The sequence below is a fragment of the Trachemys scripta genome, chromosome 7, assembly GCF_013100865.1.
Source record: "Trachemys scripta elegans isolate TJP31775 chromosome 7, CAS_Tse_1.0, whole genome shotgun sequence".
NCBI classification, from domain to species: domain Eukaryota; kingdom Metazoa; phylum Chordata; order Testudines; family Emydidae; genus Trachemys; species Trachemys scripta.
The window spans coordinates 36,562,627-36,573,846 of NC_048304.1; the positions used below are offsets into that span (position 1 = coordinate 36,562,627).

The 11,220-nt window shown below is 53.0% G+C and overlaps 1 long non-coding RNA gene across 1 annotated transcript; it reads left to right on the forward strand.

The window, feature by feature from the left end:
• The first annotated feature begins 3,618 nt into the window (after positions 1–3,618).
• LOC117881111 lies at positions 3,619–5,822 on the forward strand. Its single transcript, XR_004646694.1, has 3 exons — positions 3,619–3,844; positions 3,998–5,002; positions 5,551–5,822. It is a non-coding gene; the product is annotated as an uncharacterized LOC117881111 (long non-coding RNA).
• The last annotated feature ends 5,398 nt before the right edge of the window (positions 5,823–11,220 follow it).

Sequence of the window (11,220 nt, forward strand, 5' to 3'; positions counted from 1 at the left end):
ACGCTTCCCACTGCCTGTGTGTGTACATATTTATATTAAAACAGCAGAGATTCCACAACAGTGGAAGTTTGAGTTCCAGTTTTCATTCCAATTCCATCCTCCCAGACCCTGCTTGCTCCACCTCTTCCCCAATTGTTCATTTCCTCAAGCGAATTCTTTTTGCATTGAAATGCCCCATGCTGGGTCTTTGGTGCAAAGGTGATTGTTTTTGAGGAGAATGGCAACATCTTGAAATCTCTTGAATCATTTTTGTGAAGAGCAAGAATAATCTGTTAATAAAATTGACATAGGAAATGTGGACTAATGAATGTGCTACTGACATACTCAATTTACAAACTAGACTGTATAATCAGACTCATTTTTCCTTTTTTTCCTAACATTATCTTCAGTGCAAACACATATTTATCTTTCTACAGACATTCCTGTAATAAATAGGATTTTAAATGATATTTTTATATATATGCAAACCAAGAATTGATTTATTAAACAGTTCTCTCTAGAATGCATAGTAAAACGTCATCTCATTCAAAATATAGTCCAACTGCCCGCCAAGCTTATTCAATGAGAAACGCTATACAAAAAGATTACACTTCCATTGCAGACATTTTAAAAAAAAAAAAAAAAGGAAAAGAATCAGACAGAAAGCTATGGGGTTTAAGAAAGAACATTCTTGCAGGGGACTCACTTTTGCCTCTCTGCCTAGTTTAATCTCTTTAGCTCTTTATTTACAATGGCAATTTGATAAATATACCATCTTTGACTCTCATATAAACTGAAAAGTAACATTTATCTGTTCTTTTAAATTAAAGTGTCTCTCTCTCTCTCGTGGTGTGTGTGTGTGTGTGTGTGTGTGAGAGAGAGAGAGAGAGAGAGAGAGAGAGAGAGAGCGCGCGCCTGTCTGGAGTTGGAAATCCAAGTTTATAATCCTTCTGAGAGAGAGAATTTGAAAAGCAAAGCCTCTAAGGATTACATGCTTTAGGAAAAACCCATTTGGCTGCTGTATATTAGCACTGATCCATGAAAGATCAACTAAACAATTTCTCTGACAACCAGGAACTTGTAATAATTTGAAAGAGAAGCAGACAATAAAGCACTTAATTGTATTCTAGGTCTGTCCATCTGTCCTTCCATGGCTGACAGAAAAAGATACCTCAGCTGGGTTGGATCAAACCATTTGCATAAAAGTCAACATTGGTACAATATTTTGGGGGTAATGAAGCGCTGTCCTTGCTATTGAATAAGAAAGGGAAACTATCAAAATTTAATGTTGGGAGAAAAGACCCTGAAACAAACACTAAAAATCCCTTGTCAATATTGTCAAGATTTGTAGATGCCTTACTGAGTTATTGCATGCTCTTTTTATGCCGCTGTTGTTCCCTGTCTTCCTTTTCACCTTCATTTGTGTGTCATGTTGAACTTAAGCACCAGTCTTGCAAACTGCTCTTCACTGGTGACAATGTGAGCCCCATTGAAGCAGGTTGCAGGATCAAGACCTTGTATTGTGTCTTCCTTGGGGCAGGGACTGTGTCTTAGTTTTGTGACATGACTAGCTCAGATTTTGGTTCTTAAAAATAATTAACTAAACAGGACGTGAAAAGAACTTTAGTATATCTCAACTGATTATTTGGGAGGTCGAAATAAGTATTTCAAAAAGCAAAATACTGATATGCTTTCTTTTAATTTAATGTGACACTCCCTGTCCAGTCTTTTCTAATGAATTTCTAATTTTCCTACCACTATACTATCAAAGCACCAATATTCCCTGACAGGGCCGGCTTTAGCAAGTGCGGGGCCCGATTCCTGGGTTGGCACTTCGGATTGCCGGCTCGGGGAGGTGGCCCCGCAGGGCTGCCGCGCTCCCGATGGTGCTCTGGCCAGGAATGCAGGGCCACGGGCCTTGCCGCTGTCTGGCCGACGGTCCGGCCGGGGTCGTGGAGCTGCAGGGCTGCTGCGGTCCAGCTGGGGCCGCGGGGCTGGCCGGAGCTGCAGCCAGGGTCGCTGAGCCGTGGGGCAGCCACGCTCTGGCCGGAGCTCCAGCCGGGGTCGCGGAGCTGCCGTGGTCCGGCCGGAGCTCCAGCCAGGAGAGGCCCCACCCAGAAAAGGCACCCCCTGTGAGAGTAACAGGGGGGCCCCCAGCTTTTTGGGTCTGTGGGGAGCCAGGGCACCTGAAGAGAGAGTGCCCCTACAGGACTCCCAAGGCCCGGGCCAGCCCAGAAGGAAGGGCTAGGGCCCAAACAAGCAGGAGTAGGGATGTGGCAGGGGGAAGACCCAGAAAGTGCTTCCACTGCCACCAACGGGGACATTTAAAGAGGCACTGCCCCCTGAGGCAGAAAGGGGGAGTGTCTGAGACAAGGGCTCGGTCAGACACCAGCCACAGAGAAGGGGTGGTGAAGACGGAGGCCCCTAGAGAGAAAGGGGCTGGGGCAGAGAGGCCCCACCAAAATGAGGGAACCCACATAGGAGCCAGGAGGGCCCATGTGGGAACCCAAACAGAAGTAGGAACCCACGTAGGACCAGGGCGTTCTACAGTGGGAACCCAGACCCTACAGCTGGGAAGCAGCTGGCTCCAGACTTTGGAGGGCCTGCGAGAGGAAAGGGATGCCCTGCAGGGCCCACTACGAAGGAAGCTGGGGTGATAGGGACCCCTTTCCTCCCCTCCCCCGTGAGCATTTTTAAGGGGGAGGGTTTATGGTGGGACGGCTGCCCCACCCCCATGTGAGAGGGAACTAGAGTAGGCCAGAATGGCTGATGGCTTGCACAGCCAATCAGGGAAGGGCCTACTGAGAGCCAATCAGTGCTGAGATTAGAGCCAGCCAATCAGGGCTAGGCTAGGCCCTATATAATGGCTGCCCAGGAGAGCAGCAGGTAGTCGGTCTGTCCCAGAATTTCATGGGGGAAGGTCTGTCTCCAGAGCAGGAGACCAGCATCTTGGGCTGGGCAGTACTGCCTCTGGCCATCTGATGGCTGAGACAAATTGTAACCGGCCCTTGAGACAAGAGGCTAGACTTTGGGGGTTGCGGTTGGCCACCGAGGCAGGTGCAAGGACTGTTGCTAACCCCTGCCCCCTGGAATGGGGTGAGGATGGACTAGTGGGCACTGCTGGAGGGGCAGTAGGCTGAAGAACACTGTCAAGCGGTCAGCAATGCGGCTCCAGATGCCAACGGAGGACAAGAGACGGATGGGATGCTGCCAGGAGAGGGCGTTCTCCATCGACTGAGCTAATTCCCAGAGCGACCAGGGGGAGGCGCCATGCTGGTGAGTCCCAACCCTGTCAAAATCTCCCAGCCCTATTGTGGGCCCACTGCTACCCTGCAGACTCTGGTCTGGACCAGACTGGGCCAGCTGGAGTGGCCTCCCTCTGAGTGGGAGAGCGAGAAGGGGAGCTAGTGGAAGGGGAAATGGAGCCCCCTGGCACTCACAGAAACTCTCTCCCCTGTCTGTGGAGCAGGGCTCTTCCCTCTGCCCCTCAAATTCCTTCATATGGGGCAGGACTTCTTTCCCTTGCACCCACTCCCCTCCCCCCTTTCCTTGGTCTACCACCCCCCCTCATTCCCGCTGTGCCCAGGCAGAGCTCTCCCTGCCCCATATGGTGCAGAAAAGCCTCAGAGCTAGCTTCACCTTCTGCCCTTTATTCTCCCCTTGGCCCTTCTATGGGGTCTCTGGGTGTGACAGGAATAGGAGCCTCCTTCCAGCTGTCTTTCAGGCCCTGGGATCTGGCACAGCCTCCCAGACGGGCGCTTCCTGTAGCTGAACCACGTCAGGGAGCAGTGGGGACAGGTCACCTCGTCCCAGCAATGCCGGCCCTCAAAGAGGCTTAGATGGAAGACCCCAGTCCCTCATGGAGGTAAGAGCCATTTACTTCTTGGGGCGTGTGGGTCTCTTGGGGGAGAAATGGCATCCCCGATGCATAGCCCGGCTGGGAGCTTTCCCTGTCCCTGGATCCCAGCCCTGGTACAGAGCCCTATTTCTCATCATGATATCCTCATTTTATTCTCAGAGGCTGTGTCCAGGATCCTGGAGACTGTTTCCTGCTGCAGGAGGTTTGAGCGGGGAGAGATCACTCACTGTCACGAGCCAGGGGTCTCCAACCCGGGTCTGCAGGGTTCATGGGAGCAGCCACACTCCAACCCTCCACCTGGAAGCCTGCTGAAAATTGCTTACCTTGGACCCATGAAGTTCAGCCCCAGTTTGAGGCTCCACTCCTGAGGTCCTATTGGAGGAGTCCCAGGAAAGCTCACTGGCCCCCTGCCCTGCGTAAGACAGCAGCAGGAACATGAAGCTGACTGAACACCAGGCCTGCTCCCTGTTCTGGACCGTGCGCTGCCTGGTTCTGCTGCCACTCCCCTGGCTTGATTTCCTGGCATCTGAGTTGTGGTGGTGATCGCAAGTTTGTCTTTTGCTGCTGATCTTCCAGTATCCTGACCTGGCTGACTCTCGGCTCCTGTCATGTGAGTGTGGACTCTGGCTCTGACCAGTAGGTCTGGCTGCCCTTGACCCAGCCGTGACATTGACTTTGGTACAATTTCTCCAATGCCCCTTTCTGATCTCCAGCAAGATACACCAGTCCCTTGGCTCCCAAAGTCCTAGTTGCCCGCTGTTCAAGGGCTGAAGGGTAGTGCTTCTATTGCCCCACCCCCACCACAGCTGCCTTGCCTATGGGAATCTCCCTAGAGCAGAGGAGAAATCTGCTCTTCTCTTAGGATCAGTCCCACTCTGGCCTCAGCTCAGCTACTTTGTTGACCTGGGGTCAGGCACCACTTTTGAAGCCTTCAGCGTGTGGGTGGAGGTGGGAGCAGAGGCTGAAGCTCCAGCAGTTTCCACCAAAGAACACCCCCCTGTCTTTCTATGGTCCGGCTAGGGCTCCCCATGCATCCTGGAGCTGAACACCAGATGGGAGCTGATGGATTATCCTTGGTGGGCCATGTTCTTGTGTGTGATGAGAGGGCCAGGAGCAGATGCACCACGCCTGGCCAGGACCGGGCTAAACAGCCTGTAATTCTAAGTGAGTGAAACCATGGCCACAATACAGACACCCTGGACATCCATGGGGACTGAATCTGGGCCCTTCACTACCAAGAGCACAACTCGTTCCAACTAGAGTCATGACGCTGGTGACCCCTGCCAGCCCCTCTGAGGGGGGTCAGTATTATCCCTGTTCGCTGGGGCATAGGGATAGAAAGCAACTGCCTGCAAGGTCACACACGACATCCCTGACAGAGGCAGGAAGGAAGCATGGGACTGATACCAGTCCAGCTCCAACCACTAGACTCCACCCATTTCCAAAGTCAGAGAACCCAGGAGCCCTGACTCTTCCACTAGGCCTTAAATGACAAGACCGACCTCCCTCCCACTCAGGAAGCCATAGAGGGGACCATCTACTGAGCTCCCCTTGCCAATGCCGCTGTCAGAGACCATTGCTAGTGGGTGCCAAGGGCCTGAGCAGGGAACTGCTTGAGATCCTCCTAGAGACTCGCAGGTGTTTCACTGTGACCCTCAGGGAGCCGTGGCAAGAGCCTCTCCGGTTGTAACAAAGGGTTTCTGTTCTCCTAGACAGTCAGCCTGTGAGGCCGTTTGCAGAATGTGGAAGAGCCCTTTGGCAAGCCGTTGGAGGATTCACCATGAAGGTGGCAGCAGCGGCAGTGCCTGGGGTCCCCATGGGCCAAGCCTCTACTCCTGCCAATCCAGGCTAATCTCCCGCTGCTCTCAGTGGGGCTTGGCTTTAGCTGCTGGGCCTGTGAGCCTAGCCCAGGGGTCTCAAACTCAAATGACCACGAGGGCTGCATGAGGACTAGTTCATTGGCCTGAGGGCCGCATCACTGACACCCCCCCTTCCCTGCCCCCGGCCCTGCCCCGAGAAGGGGCAGGAGGGGTGTGGCAGGGGCTCAGGGCGGGAGTTGAGGTGCAGGGGGCTCAGGGCAGGGAGTTGGGGTGCAGAAAGGGTGAGGGATGCAGAAGGGGGCTGAGGGCAGGGAGTTGGGGTGCAGCAGAGGGTTGAGGTGCAGGCAGGAGGCTCAGGGCAGGGGGTTGGGGTGTGGGGTGCAGGCAGGAGTGTGAGGTGTGGCAGAGGGTTGGGGTGCAGGCAGGGGGATCACGGCAGGGGGCTGGGGTGCAGGATGGCATTGGGCTGTGGCCTGGAGCCGCTTACCTAGAGAAATAGCCCCGCACGCCGCCTGTTGGAGACCCCTGGCCTAGACAGAGCACTCAGATATTTCCATCAGCCTGCTCAATGGCAAATGCAGCCACCCAAAGAAGTGAAGAAGAGTGGAAGTGAAAGAGTAAAGCTGGACCATCCGCTGAGCTGCTGCACTCAAGTGAGCAGAGCCGGGGAGAGAAGAGGGAGAACTCGAAGGTGGCTGGCGGCAGTAGGGAGGAGAAGCAGGTCGGGAGCCAGGAGAGGAGAAATAAATAATTAATGACAAATGCTGCAGGCTCTCTCTTGTGTGGTGAAGGTTGAAAAGGGGTCTCTTTACTATCAGGCTAAACTTTAAAATCACTGTGTATGAGTGGGGGCGGGGGGGGAGTCTATAAAGGTAAGAGGTCACTGTAGGGGCTTGAAGTCCCAGATTCTGGGGCTATTGCCTCCTTCTACCAGCTGATCTCAACCCAGCAACTCCTTCAGCTGGTAGCAGTAGTGAGTGCTTGTCCTCCTTTTCTGGACGAGCCACCAGAAAAAGAACACGATCCATCTGGCCAAGGAAAGAGAGAGGCAGTGTTGCCTGTCAACATGGCTCTTGTGGGGGAGCACGACAGGTTACTTTGGACTAGGTAGGAGCCACATGTCTCCAAACCTGCACCTCCCAAGGCTCCAGAGACTTCGCTCCCGATCCCAGAGTGTCCTCAGAGTCCTAAAGCACCAGATGGAATCTGGCCTCTCCCCCCATCTCAGCAGTCCAGAAAAAGTTATTTGTAGACATGTTCTGTGTCCTCTCCTGCCACACTCCCCTGTTGGGGACTAATGCAGTCACAGAGTCCAGGCTCGGATATTAGGAAACACTATTTCACTAGGAGGGTGGTGAAGCAATGGAATGGGTTACCTAGGGAGGTGGTGGAATCTCCATCCTTAGAGGTTTTTAAGGTCAGGCCTGACAAAGCCCTGGCTGGGATGATTTAGGTGGTGTAGGTCCTGCTTTGAGCAGGGGGTTGGACTAAATGACCTCTTGAGGTCTCTTCCAACCCTGATATTCTATGATGTCTCTGTCCCTCTTTTATACTCTTTCAGTTGCTAGAAAGATCGTTGCTGTGTTACGGGGGTCAGGCAAGCCCATTGGTCAGGAAGTACCCCACTGACTAAGTGCCCTCTCCAAGAAGTCTCTCAGAGAGTGGATTCTTCCTGATGGGCCATCAACACCTTTCCGGCCCTCCTTTGTTTCTACTGTAAAGCTGGTTGTGGGCGTCTCCCAACCTCACAACATATTTCAGAAACACACATAGAGCATAATTTCCCATACAATGACAGCACATCCAATCCAATAGGTTATTAATGTTCAACAGATCCAGACATTTTACATACCACCTCACAAGGCATGCATAATACAAAACATCTCATAATCATATCACAGTGGTGAAGACTGTGTGCTACTGAGGGATACAGGGTTCCAGAGTGTCAGTGTATCATGGCCAATGGCAGTAAAAGCCCAAAGGAGATGCTCCCCTGGAACAGCCTTTGGTGACAGCAAGGTCCCCACTGAGAACTTCAGTGCGACTCTGCAGCCGTTACCCAGCTGTCCCACCCCAGCATCAGCTGCAACTCAGTGTTTTTTGAGTGGCTTCATGCTGGCTGCATGCCTAGACAGCAGATAAAATCTGCTAAATCTTTTCTTTCCCAGAAAGAGCCATTCCCATGTTTCTTTCGATTTCCACCCGCATCAGACAGGAAACAAACCCAATGCAGAGTGGAGGGTGTCACGGCCGTGATGCACTCTGAGAAAACCCAACAGCGTTCAGAGCTGGCTGTGTAACTTTTCATTGTCTGATCACTGCCTCCCAGCCTGAGATCCAAAGTGAAGATGTGGGGTGTTGAGAAGTGGCTTGCCGTTAGTAGGGTTCAGAGTTAGCACCACATTGAGATGGACTGAGGTCAGCTTGCCCCTCTCTGATAGCTGTTGTGTGAGGCCCACTAAAGACTCAGGCAGAAGTTAGTTTGTTCTGGAACAGCCTTCGAAGAGGAGCAGTGAGGGCAAATAATCTAACTGGCTTCAAGACTAATCTTGATAAGTTTATGGAGGGGATGGATTGACGAGACTGCCTATGATGGCATGTAGCCGATCTGTAACTGCTAGCAGCAAAAATCTCCAACAGGCGGTGATGGGACACTAGATGGGGAGGGCTCAGAATTCTCTATAGTAACTCATTCTCAAGTATCTGGCTGGTGGGTCTCCCCCACAAGCTCAGGGTCTAGCTGATCGCCATATTTGGGACTAGGAAGGAATTTCCCCCAGGTCAGATTGGCAGAGACCTGAGGGGAGGGGTCGCCTTCCTCTGCAGCACGTGGCATAGGTCACTTGCAGGTTTAAACTAGTGTCAATGGTGGATTCTCTGTAACTTGAAGTCCTTAAACCACGACTGGAGGACTTCAGTTACTCAGCCAGAGGTTTGGGGTCTATTACAGGTTCTGTGGCCTTCAATGTGGCCTTTAATGTACAGGAGGTCAGAGTAGGTGAACTTCTGACCTTAAAGTCTATGAGTCTTATTGAGTGGTTCACCCTTAATCTAAAGAACCAAAACCTGGGAAATACCAGACAGGGGACCCTCAAACAGGAGTAAAAAGCCTCAGCAAAGAGCTCCAGGTTACATAGCAGGGCTCATGTGGCAGTGAGTTCCAAAGATAAAGGACCCATTCATAAGATCACATTATCTGAAGAAGCCACCCCAGAGACAGCTGCATCTCAGCGCTGGGCGAGCCATCCCCATGTAGTATTGCTGTGCTGCTCTTGCTCAGCTGTTCCACCCCAGAGGTGACTGCATCTCAGTCCCAGGTGACCATTACCCAGCAGTAGAAAGAGTTGAATAATTGCCTAGGGTTTTTGTTTTCAGTTCTAAGAAATACCTCATTCCTGAGAAGAGGCAGTTGGGATGTCATTTCTGGACGGAGAGACAATGGTAACATCCAGAAATTCACAAAGAGGTGTATCTCTGGCAAAACTGTCCCCCTCCTTCTCCCCCAAGGTTGGTCACAGTTCCTGGCACTTTCAGTGCTCTTTAAAGCACATGCACTTCCAGACCCTGCTGCTCCGAAGAGCCCGTAGGGGGATCTGGGGAATGAAGATTCTCTGCACCCTCCAGTCTCTGTCACTTGCTTTTCCAGCCTGGCCCCACCTCTCCGGGACCCACTGTGCTCCCCTCCTACACATACACTGCCTCCCACCCCCTCGCACTACAATGTGAGAGCAGGGCCACCCCACCCACCTTCAAACCCCCGCCAGCTGGGCTGCTGGGAGGATAAGACACAGGGAGTTACGCTTTTGTTTCTCAGACAAAATTTTGCCTGCACGGAGAGAAGCGGAGATTTGGCTGGCTAAGAGCAGGGGGCGGAGGGGGGAGGGCATGTGGAGGGTTTTTGCCCCAATCTAGTCCATCCCCCCCAAGGAGCAGGATTATCCCCCCTACTCTATCCCCCCCGCCAAGGGGCAGGATCGTCCCCTCTGCTCTATTCCCCCCAGGTTGCAGGATTGTCCCCTGCAGTCTATCCCCCACCCATGGAGCAGGATCATCCTTGTTTGTTCCCCATGTTTTACCCTCCCTAACTGTGCTAGGGCATTGCCAAGTCACATGAGAAGTCTTGCCTCTCTGTGGGTGGAAATTCCCAGCAGCTGGGGATGGGGGTGCGGGACAGGGGCAGTTCGGCCCTTGCTCAGACAGCAGCTAATCTACCCCCAACGCTGGGTCTGGCTCATGGCGTGATTTGAAACACTGTCAAACTCTGACCAGTTCAACCAGCTAAAACCCGGGCAAACCCTTGGGCCTGTGGAATCCCCTAGAACAATGGCTTGTCTTGCGTTAGCCGCGATCGGGACATTTACAGGCACAAGCTAATCTATGGAAGGAGAGTCGGCCCCTCAGATGTTCACCCCACACACACACACACACACACACACGAAAAAGAGGGGTTTTATATATTTGCTTGCTGGTCTTTGGAGCCACTTTTCCAGCCCTTGCCACTGGAGGAAGAAGCTGGAGAAGGGGCTCCAAAGACAAGCAAGCAAATATATAAAACCCCTCTTTTTTAGGGGGCTGGCTCTTTCCGTGGGTTAGTTTGTGCCTGTGATGCGCACTGCTTTGCCTTATCACAGCGCAGCAATCCCATGCCTCCAGCAGCTGGGGATTGCAGGAAAACCCCAACTGCCCTGTGAATCTGGCAACTTTTTGGTGGATGAAATCCTGATAGATTTCGTCCAAAGAGGGAGGGAAACAAAATTCCCATTTTCTATCTTGATGGGCGGGGGGTTGTCCACTCAGGATGAAAAAACGAATTGGGCCGGCCCTGGTGCTTGCTCAGGAGACATCACTGATTGTAGGACAGATAGAGCCGGTCCCCTTTGGGGCACATCGGTGGCTTTGAGGGATCCCAGGGTGGGAAACTGGGGAGTCTCCAGCAGAAAAAGAGGAGACTTTGGTGCTCCAGGACCAGAGCCCAGCGCTGGGGGAGTAGGGTGAGGCCAGGGCATGTTCTTTCCCTTTTCTGTGCCTCAGTTTCCCCCACCCAATGCCCACGGCTCTGTGGGGGTGAGCGGGTGAATTTGCTCTCACGCCAGCTGGAGGAAAGCTCGGCCAGTCAGCACCCAGCTCACTGCATGATGGGAAGGAAGCTATTTCCTTGTTAGGCCCTGAGCGTGGCCTTTCCTAAGGCCGAGCTCGGTGCCTCCCGGACTCGGGCTCCAGGAGCCCCTGTGTCTCCCCAGCTGCCCTCGGCAGCGAGTCTGACTGAGATCAAACTCCTCTCAGAGGCTTGTGCCCCTGCCGGGCATGGCACTGCCAGTGATTAACCCCTGGCACATGGCGTCTGCCAGGCCGTAGGCAGCAGAGAACAGCCCAATGTCACCTACAGCCCCAGTGCTAGGGTAGGCTGGGCACAAGCCAACAACACGTGCTGTGATATGGCCAAAGAGCGTTGGCGATGCTCCCAGCCTGGCGGAGGGGTGGGGGGGGGGGGGGGGGTGTCTCTCCAGGGACATAGAGACGCTGACCGTGTGCAGGGGGCCATGGGGGATAATCAGCTGGACG